Below are 11,356 nucleotides of genomic sequence, written 5' to 3'. Positions count from 1 at the left end.
ACCAGCCCCAGCTACCACTCCAGCCATGTTCCCACCATCCCCTGAACCAGAGCCCTGTGTAGCTGCTTGAGTTCCCAGCCACCTCTGCCCCGCCCTCTTTCATTCCTCCATGTGTTTGCATATTCTGTTCCCTTTGCTGGGAGCATTCTTCTAGCCATTCCTCACATTATTAACCCTTCCTCAACCTTGAAGACTCAGCTCCTTCAGAAGGCCTTCTTCAACCTTCCCTCTCCAAGCTCCCATAGCATCTTGCCCTTTGTCTCTCACAACACACATTATATCATAAATGCCTATTACTTATCTATCTGCTCCACATGTCACACACCCCTACACCCTGCCCCAGACTGTGAGCTCCTTGAAGTTTGGGACTTTGTCTCTTCTCTCTGTATTTCCAGTACCTGGCACAGTGCCTGCCAATAGTGCTTTAATCAACATTTGTTGAAGTGTTGAATGCCAAGGACAGAGCAGCATGATATTAATAGATATATCTGGGTGATTCTATTTTTATTCATAAATACGTTGTTTATTTGTTTGTTTTTAGCATTCCATATTGCAGAAAGAGATTTCTATGCCTGAAAAAAAATTTCCTTTGTTCAGTAAATCACATGGAAATCCAACAGACATCATGAAAATTCTGAAAGGCAACATGGCCATTTTGGAAAAGCAAGTCAAAAAGACAAATAACATATGCGCTAAAGCACTAATATTATTATTAAAATACATATGTTCTGAATCCAAAAACCAATGTAAAAACTTAATGAAGAATCCCAAATATGGTCTGTGATATGTACATAGGGTCTCTATAAATACATTTATAATTTTTGAAGCTTTTTCCTTCCAGCTTTATTGATATATAATTGACATATAATTGGTTGATTCTTTTTTTTTTTTTTTTTTTTTTTTTTGCTGTACGCGGGCCTCTCACTGTTGTGGCCTCTCCCGTTGCAGAGCACAGGCTCCGGACGCGCAGGCCCAGCAGCCATGGCTCACAGGCCCAGCCGCTCCGCGGCATGTGGGATCCTCCCAGACCGGGGCACGAACCCGTGTTCCCTGCATCGGCAGGCGGACTCTCAACCACTGCGCCACCAGGGAAGCCCGGTTGATTCTTATACAAAGCAAAATACCATATTATTCAGTGAGCAAAATAGTAAGCAATACCCTTAACATTTTATTGAAACATATCAAAGTTTCTTCATGTGGCCATTTCTTCCAAGGGCTTAACACAACATCCAACACAGTGAAGGTTTTTGCTAGGCACTGGGCTAACAGAGTCCTTTATAGAACTTGTATTAAATGGCAGTCAGTATTTGATACAGAAATCACTGTTGAGTAAATGGATTAAAAGCTCCAACCAAAAGACATAGACTGGCTGAATGGGTACAAAAAGAAGACCCGTATATATGGTGTTTACAGGAGACCCACTTCAGACCTAGGGCACATGCAGACTGAAAGTGAGGGAATGGAAAAAGATATTCCATGCAAATGGGAATCAAAAGAAAGCTGGAGTAGCAATTCTCATATCAGACAAAATAGACTTAAAATAAAGACTATTACAAGAGACAAAGAAGGACACTACATAATGATCAAGGGATCAAGCCAAGAAGAAGATATAACAATTGTAAATATTTATGCACCCCAAATAGGAGCACCTCAATACATAAGGCAAATGCTAACAGCCATAAAAGGGGAAATCGACAGTAACACAATCATAGTAGGGGACTTTAACACCTCACTTTCACCAATGGACAGATCATCCAAAATGAAAATAAATAAAGAAACACAAGCTTTAAATGACGCATTAAACAGATGGATTTAATTGATATTTATAGGGCATTCCATCCAAAAACAACAGAATACAGTTTCTTCTCAAGTGCTCATGAAACACTCTCCAGGACAGCTCATATCTTGGGTCACAAATCAAGCCGTGGTAAATTTAAGAAAATTGAAATCAAATCAGGTATCTTTTCTGACCACAATGCTAGGAGACTAGATATAAATTACAGGGAAAAATCTGTAAAAAATACAAACACATGGTGGCTAAACAATACACTACTAAATAACCAAGAGATCACTGAAGAAATCAAACAGGAAATCCAAAAATACCTAGAAACAAATAACAATGCAAACACGACAACCCAAAAACTATGGAATGCAACAAGAGCAGTTCTAAGAGGGAAATATATAGCAATACAGTCCTACCTCAAGAAACAAGAAAAATCTCAAATAACCAACTTAACCTTACACCTAAAGCAATTAGAGAAAGAAGAACAAAAAAAACCCCCGAAGTTAGCAGAAGGAAAGAAATCATAAAGAGCAGATCAGAAATAAATGAAAAAGAAGTGAAGGAAACAATAGCAAAGATCAATAAAACTAAAAGCTGGTTCTTTGAGAAGATAAACTAAACTGATAAGCCATTATCCAGACTCATCAAGAAGAAAAGGGAGAAGACTCAGATCAATAGAATTAGAAATGAAAAAAGGAGAAGTAACAACTGACACTGCAGAAATACAAAGGATCATGAGAGATTACTACAAGCAACTCTATGCCAATAAAATGGAGAACATGGAAGAAATGGACACATTCTTAGAAAAGCACAACCTCCCGAGACTGAACCAGGAAGAAATACAAAATATAAACAGACAGATCACAAGCACTGAAGTTGAAACTGTGATTTAAAATCTTCCAACAAACAAAAGCCCAGGACCAGATGGCTTCACAGGCGAATTCTATCAAATATTTAGAGAAGAGCTAACACCTATCCTTCTCAAACTCTTCCAAAATATAGCAGAGGGAGAAACACTCCCAAACTCATTCTATGAGGCCACCATCACCCTGATACCAAAACCAGAAAAAGTTGTCACAAAAAAAGAAAACTACAGGCCAATATTACTGATGAACATAGATGCAAAAATCCTCAACAAAATACTAGCAAACAGAATCCAACAGCATATTAAAATGATCATACACCATGATCAAGAGAGTTTATCCCAGGAATGCAAGGATTCTTCAATATATGCAAATCAATCAATGTGATACACCATATTAACAAATTGAAGGATAAAAACCATATGATCATCTCAATAGATGCAGAAAAAGCTTTTGACAAAATTCAACACCCATTTAGGATAAAAACCCTCCAGAAAGTAGGTAGAGAGGGAACTTACCTCAACATAATAAAGGCCATATATGACAAACCCACAGCCAACGTCATTCTCAATGATGAAAAACTGAAACCATTTCCACTAAGATCAGGAATAAGACAAGGTTGTCCTCTTTCACCACTATTATTCAACATAGTTCTGGAAGTTTTAGCCAAAGCAATCAGAGAAGAAAAAGAAATAAAAGGAATCCAAATAGGAAAAGAAGAAGTAAAGCTCTCACTGTTTGCAGATGACATGATACTATACATAGAGAATCCTAAAGATGCTACCAGAAAACTACTAGAGCTAATAAATGAATTCGGTAAAGTAGCAGGATACAAAATTAATGCACAGAAATCTCTTGCATTACTATACACTAATGATGAAAAATATGAAAGAGAAATTAAGGAAACACTCCCATGTACCATTGCAACAAAAAGAATAAAATACCTAGGAATAAACCTACTTAAGGAGACAAAAGACCTGTATGCATAAAACTATAAGACACTGATGAAAGAAATTAAGGATGATACAAATAGATGGAGAGATATACCATGTTCTTGGATTGGAAGAATTAACATTGTGAAAATGACTCTACTACCCAAAGCAATCTATAGATTCAATGCAATCCCTATCAAACTACCAATGAAATTTTTCACAGAACTAGAACAAAAAATTTCACAACTTGTATGGAAATACAATAGCCCGAATAGCCAAAGCCATCTAGAGAAAGAAAAACGGAGCTGGGGGAATCAGGCTCCCAGACTTCAGACTATACTACAAAACTACAGTAATCAAGATAGTATGGTACTGGCACAACAACAGAAATATAGATCCATTGAATAGGATAGAAAGCCCAGAGATAAACCCATGCACATATGGTCACCTCATGTTTGATAAAGACTGCAAGAATATGCAGTGGAGAAAAGACAGCCTCTTCAATAAATGGTGCTGGGAAAACTGGACAGCTACATGTAAAAGAATGAAATTAGAACATTCCCTAACACCATACACAAAAATAAACTCAAAATGGATTAAGGACCTAAATGTAAGGCCAGACAATATAAAACTCTTAGAGCAAAACATAGGCAGAACACTCTATGACATAAATCACAGCAAGATCCTTTTTGACCCACCTCCTAGAGAAATGGAAATAAAAACAAAAATAAACAAATGGGATCTAATGAAACTGAAAAACTTTTGCACAGCAAAGGAAACCATAAACAAGATGAAAAGACAACCCTTAGAATGGGAGAAAATATTTGCAAATGAAGCAACTGACAAAGGATTAATTTCCAAATTTTACAAGCAGCTCATGCAGCTCAATATCAAAAAAACAAACAACCCAATCCAAAAATGGGCAGAAGACCTAAACAGACATTTCTCCAAAGAAGATATACAGATTGCCAACAAACACATGAAAGGATGCTCATCATCACTAATCATTAAGAAATGCAAATCAGAACTACAGTGTGGTATCACCTCACACCAGTCAGAATGGCCATCATCAAAAAACCTACAAACAATAAATGCTGGAGTAGGTGTGGAGAAAAGGGAAACTTCTTGCACTGTTGGTGGGAATGTAAATTGATACAGCCACTATGGAGGACAGTATGGAGATTCCTTAAAAAGCTAAAAATAGAACTACAATATGACCCAGCAATCCCACTACTGGGCATATACCCTGAGAAAACCGTAATTCAAAAAGACTCATGTACCATAATATTCACTGCAGCACTTTTTACAATAGTCAGGACATGGAAGCAACCTAAGTGTCCATCGACAGATGAATGGATAAAGAAGATGTGGCACATATATACAATGGAATATTACTCAGCCATAAAAAGAAACGAAATTGAGTTATTTGTAGTGAGGTGGATGGACCTAGAGTCTGTCATACAGAGTGAAGTAAGTCAGAAAGAGAAAAACAAATACCGTATGCTAACACATATGTATTGAATCTTAAAAAAAAAAAAAAGGTTCTGATGAACCTAGGGACAGGACAGGAATAAAGACACAGACATAGAGAATGGACTTGAGGACACGGGGAGGGGGAAGGGTAAGCTGGGAGGAAGTGAGAGAGTGGCATGGACATATATACACTACCAAACGTAAAATAGATACCTAGTGGGAAGCAGCCGCATAGCACAGGGAGATCAGCTCGGTGCTTTGTGACCAACTAGAGGGGTGGGAGAGGGAGGGTGGGAGACACAACAAGGAGGAGATTTGGGGATATATGTATATGTATGGCTGATTCACTTTGTTATAAAGCAGAAACTAACACACTATTGTAGAGCAATTATAATGCAATAAAGGTGTTAAAAAAAATCACTGTTGAAAGTAACACAGCCTTGGGGAGCCAACTTGTGATAGAATCTAGATCGCTGTCAGTTCAAAATTAAATTTCCTGAGTTGGGCGGATGGTGCCCACATCCTCTGTGGTTGATTAAAGAAGATTCGTTTTTGGATGGCAGGTGACAAGGACCATATTCTATGGGAAGGCTGAGCAGCCTATTAAAGAGATGAAGCCTGCCCCGTCTCTACCCAAACGTGGGTCACAGGCTCCTCTACATAAATCCCACACCCCAGGTATGCTGGATCTTCACTTTCTCCAAATCCATCATGCACTTTCCCGCACCTCTGCCATTTTCTCCACCTGGAATGCCCTCCCTCTCCAATTCCTACCCCACAATATCCTGTCCATTTGCCAAGGCCCAAGTCATTGAGATATAGATAATATTCCCCCATTATCTGTTTCTTCCACATTGAACTTTTGGCTGGACACTTGGTTACTTGGCTATAGACTACATTTCCCAATTTGCTTTGTAATTAAATGTGGCCAAATGGCCAAGTTCTGGCCAACAGGATAGGTGAGCCACTCTGGGTCTGTGCCTTAAAGCATCTGTTTGCTCCTCCATTCTCTCTTCGCCCTTGCCACAAGGTGGGAGGTCAATGCAGCAATGACCAAGCTTTAACCTTACAGATGAAGATAATACCCAACAGGACAGTGGAGCAAAGCAACAGCACAGAGCAAAACTGTGTCCCTGAATGACCCTGCGGAGCTGAGCTGTCCCACCAGACTAGTGCCACCTGCGTCTGCACTGTTATGGGAGAGGGAAATAAAATTATATCCTAAGATTGATCTTATGTAGACTACTGTGTTTTGGGATCTCTGCGCCATAACTTATTTCTCCACTATCTCCTCTAAAAAGACTTCCCTGAGAGCTGTCTGAAGTCCTGCCGTGACTTTGGTGGCAATGCCCATACAGCATCCATGTGCCATTACAGCCACGTCCATGCATGTTATTTGTCACTCCTGGACTGGAAGATTCTTGAGGGCAAAGGCCACACCGACTTCATCTTTGATGTCCCCCAGAGCAATCAGCACAGCGTCCTTACACGGAAGTCACGTCTGCTGAAGAAGTGAGTGAATACACAGTGCTTCCCGCTCGAATACCGTTTTTAGAAAAGAAGCAAAGATAGCAGCAGTGGAGTCAACACACAACACACTTAAACATAAACCAGAAAGAATGGGGCTGACAAATAAGAGGCCTGCGGTGTCAAACTGGTAATAGTAATACTCCAAAAATAAATGTATTGTGGTAACAAAGCCTGAAGAGACTGCACTGAAAAAACGCAGAAGGTTACTGAAGCCCTGGAGCAGCGCCCCCCTTCCGCCCAGTGACTGCGTCGCCCTCAGGAGACGGCCAAGGTGGAGATGGCCACACACTCTCAGGACCTGGACGACCACTTCTGCAAACTGGATCCCCTCCCCCTGGGCACTTGTTGTCGTACTGGGAGAGAGGGAGTAACATTGTCCTTCCAGGCCATGGAAGTCTCAGTCACAGGGGTGTGAGGTCTGGGGCCAGACTGCTGAGTTTGAATCCCAGCTCAGCTGCTTACCAGCTGTGCAACCTTGGACAAGTAGCTTAACCTCTCTGCACCTCCATTTCCTCATCTGTAAAACAGAGATGATAACAGTACGTACTTCGGAGGTTGTTGTAGGATTAAGTGAGTTCATACAATAAGGCACCTAGGATAGGGCCTGGCACACAGTCTATGGCAAGTGCTGTCATCAACATCACCCTTGTCTTTGTTGTCGTCACCCTTACAGGTAGCTCACAACGCAGAACCCTTTGTGCAGTAGGTAGAGCAAACTAAAATGCCTGATTTCCAGACTAAAAAGACTGAGGTTCTAAGGGATCACGTGACTTGCCAGGGGTCACCAGGAATAGAAGCGGGACCTGGACTGCCCCTCTGGTATCCCAGGTCTAAATCATGTGCTAATGGGGAACTCTGTAACCTCCATGTGGGAATTCTTCTCCTGCTTCCAGAAGGGCTCCTGGACTTCAGGAGGGAGCAGCTCCGGGGAGGCTAAGAGCTGAGGGGAGACTATCATCTCCTCCTGTTTGAGTGGCTTCTCAGGAGTCCAGGTGAGGAGCCAGACCTCTCTGCCTGCTGCCCGTCCCCCAGCAGCCTCTTGACCCTCCTGGGCCCCAGGGAGCCGAGCCTTCTCTGCAGGCTGCGTGGGGGCGGGGAGGCACCAGGAAGAAGTTTGGGTGCTTGCTGATAAAAACAGATGAAGAAACGTGAAGGGGCCAGAAAGTCTCAGATGACATTGTGAGCAAGCCTGCAGAAAGGAAAATGTGAATGAGGAAGTATAAATGAGAAAATAGAAAAAATGTGCTTGGGCCGTGTCAGAGCACAGGTGCTTCCGGTGATGTCCTGGCTGGCCCATTAGCCGAGGTGATCCGAATAAAGCCAGACTCTGTGTGTGTGTGTGTGTGTGTGTGTGAATGTGTGTGTGTGTTCAGGGGGCTGTGATCAATGCAGACACAGCACGGGACAGAAAGAGAGACAGGAAGAGTCTAGGAGCCATTCACAAAGAAAGGATGGGAGAAGAAAAGAGGAGATGGGAGAGGAGACAGGAAGGGAAAAATGACAAAGAGAAGCTGAGAGATGGGAAAAGAGGAGAGGCCGAGAGCCCCACCACCACAGAAGCAGGGACTGTCTTCACCATGTCACGCTCTCAAAGTGCCCCCCTCAAAAACTGAACAGAATGAGACTTCTCTCCCTGAGGGAGCTCTCTTTCAGGAAAGTGCTGGAATGTTCCAGCTACTGGGTGCTTACCAGTATCCCAGCCCCCACTTCCTGGCTAACCTCCCCCTTTTTGTCTCTTCCTGATTTGGTAGGATGCCCTCCCTCTTCCTTGAGCTCTGTTTCTTCCATAAAATCGAAGATACTGTCGTGGCCCCTCTCGGCCGATCCTGTGAGCCGGGCCAGTGGAGCCCTCCAGTCCGGTGTGCCCACGGACGGCCTCCCAAAAGAGGTCACATACATTCCCAGCCCCAGGTTGCAGTGTCACGTGACAACCAAGGTCCACAAACCCTCAGGCCCAAGGTCAACGCCCAGCAGTAGTGGCAAGGCCCAGAGGTCCCTCTGTCTGCAGGGGCAGCACTCCCTTCCCTCGGGCCGAGCAGACCCAAAAGTGACCCCAAACCACAGCTCCAGGGGCCCCGTCTCTGTCCCTGGAGACACGGGCCATGAGCTCCATGGCTGGCAGCCTCCGCCTGTTTCCCCTGCACCCCACAACTTGGCTGCAGGCCTCACAGTCCCCCTGGAGGTTGGCCTCTCCACGCTTCACCCCGCGCACTTCCTTCCAGGTCAGACAGGACTCCAGGCCACTTTCCTCCACCACCATTGTCTTGACTTCCTGAGAAAACTGAACCAAACACCCACCTTGGGACGCACACTCCTTGCGTCTGCTTTCAGGTGAAGGAGATTCCAGGCCCTTCCTGGCCAGGCACCTGCCCCCTTAGCAGGGCCAGCAGGACAGGCCTGGGGCTTCCTCCGCCCCCGCAGCTCCAGCCCGCAGCCCAGTCCCGGGACCCCCTCGCCTCATCCTCAAGAGCATGAATCCACCCACACCCAATTCCAAGTCTTCTTAAATCTGTAGTCCCAGCAGGTCTGCCACACAGCACGTGCATGATCGTTTCTGGATGGATGGTTTTCAACTTCTGATTCCTGGGAGTCTATAGACTGTTTTTTAAAACTCTTCTTTCAGACCAACCCCAGTGCATCTCCGCCTCCTCCTCTGTCTCTGCTGCAGGCACAGGGGCCCGTAGGAACCCCTTCTTGACCTTCTAGGTGGCAGAGGCCAGAGGACTGCAGACTCTAAGGTGTTCCTGGGCCATCGCCCAAACCTGGTGTATCAATTTTCTGTGGCTGCCGTATCGAATTGCCATCAACTGGGTCGTTTCAAACAATAGAAATTTATTCTCTTGTGGTTCTGGAAACCAGAATTCTGAAATCTGTGTCCCTGGGCTGGAATCAAGGAATATTGAGAAGGTGGCACTCTGTCCAGAGCCTCGAAGGAAGGAAAGAATCCATCATCTCGCCTCTTCCAGCTTCCGGTGGCATTCACTGGCTTGTGACCGCATCGCTCCAATCTCCACCTTCTGGTCACATCACCTTCTCTTCTCCGTGTGTCAAGTTTCCCTCTGCCTTCCCCTTAAAAGGATACATGTGATTGCATTTGGAGCCCACCCGGATAATCGTGGCTACTCTTCCTATCTTGAGATCCTTAACCACATCTGGATTAAATGTAACTTAATCACATCTGGATTATGACAAAGCCCTTTTTGCCATATAAGGAAAGTGACACTCACAGGTTGCAGGGATTAAGACCTAGATGTATTTGGGGGGGCCATTGGTCACTTTGCCCCTTGCTAGATCTGTGATTTGAACACGTTGCTGAATTTATCCAAACATCTATCGAAAGTCTTCTGTGTGCCAGACACCATGCTAGGCATGAGTTCCCTGCAAAATGGAGAAAACAGTATGTTCAGTACTATGTTGATGTATGGACAGTGCCTGGAATTGTGCCTGACTCACAGTAAATCCTAGCTATTACCATTATCCACAGTAGGTGTTCAGTAGGTGGGATTTATTTTTAACACCCAGATTATACAGGCATGGAAAAACCGAGACAAAACAGAATCACGGGAGACAACAGAAAAAAGAGGTCCTCCGTATCTTCTTTGATTTTCACAACCCTGTGTGAGTTGGGTGATCTTCTATTTTACTGAGGAAAAAGTAAAGTTCAGAAAGTTAAGATCCAGCAGACACAGTTGATGCTCACCACATATCCATGTGTGCTCCACAATTTCCCCTGTAGCTAGACAGAGCCACATGACCACTTCTGTCCAATGGACTGGGAGCAAGAGTTACAAGTGTCACTAGTGGGATAAGGCGGAGGAAGCGCCCTGAACGTCCCCTCAGCTCTCCCTTCACCTGCCATGCTCACCACAGAGTTCTCACGTTGAGACGGCATAACCACAATATTGAAACAACCCAGGTCCCCAAGACACTGCTGGAAGTGAGCTGTCTGATCCACGGAGGACTTCATACAAGTGAAAAAACAAAAACAAAATACAGAGCTTGTGTGTGTTGGGCCACTGAGGCTTGGCGTTTGTTTGTTATCACATCATAGCCTATCCTTGACTTACTAAAATCCAGGTCTTCTGACCAGGTGTTTGTTTCAGTCTACACTTACAGTCTTTACTTCCACACCTCCCAGTCACATTTTAGTCTCTTTGGTCAGCCTTCTAGCCCATCTGTCCACTGAATTTGCCCTTTGACCACCATACTGCCAAATCCAATTAACGGTATTAGACTTTTTTCATAATGAAGTTCTGAGGAGTTCTGCTGAAATATTTTCCTCCCTTGGTTACTCTAGTAGAAAGTAACAGAAAACCTAATCTAAACTGGCCAAAACAAAAATAAAATTCGTTATATCACATAAGAAAAGGCTCGATGGAAGAGTGGATTCCAGGGATGGCTGCGATAGTGGATCACCAATGTCATCAAAGATTCCAGTTCTTTCCATTTCTCCTCTCTGCCAGCTTTGGCATGTGGACTTGCTCCCTAGGCTGGGTTTCCTTATGATCACAGATAGCTGCAACTGTTTCTGGTATCCCATGCAGACTGGACAAAGTCCAGAGGTAAAATAGAACCATCTCATCCTTGCCCCCGTCTTAAGAATAGGAAACCTTTCCCAGAAGCCCTTTAGAACTCTTCCTCTCACGTTTCATTGGTCAGGATGGGTCACAGGTCCATTCCTATACCAATCACTGACAAGGGGAATGAGGTTACCACCACTGGCTTCCACTGTCAAGATCCACTCTTTGGAACAGGAAGGACCACATACTTATGTC

Source organism: Phocoena phocoena, chromosome 17 (assembly GCF_963924675.1).
Source record: "Phocoena phocoena chromosome 17, mPhoPho1.1, whole genome shotgun sequence".
Taxonomy (NCBI): Eukaryota; Metazoa; Chordata; class Mammalia; order Artiodactyla; family Phocoenidae; genus Phocoena; species Phocoena phocoena.
The sequence above is the reverse complement of the archived record's forward strand: the minus strand, read 5'-3'. Positions refer to the sequence as shown.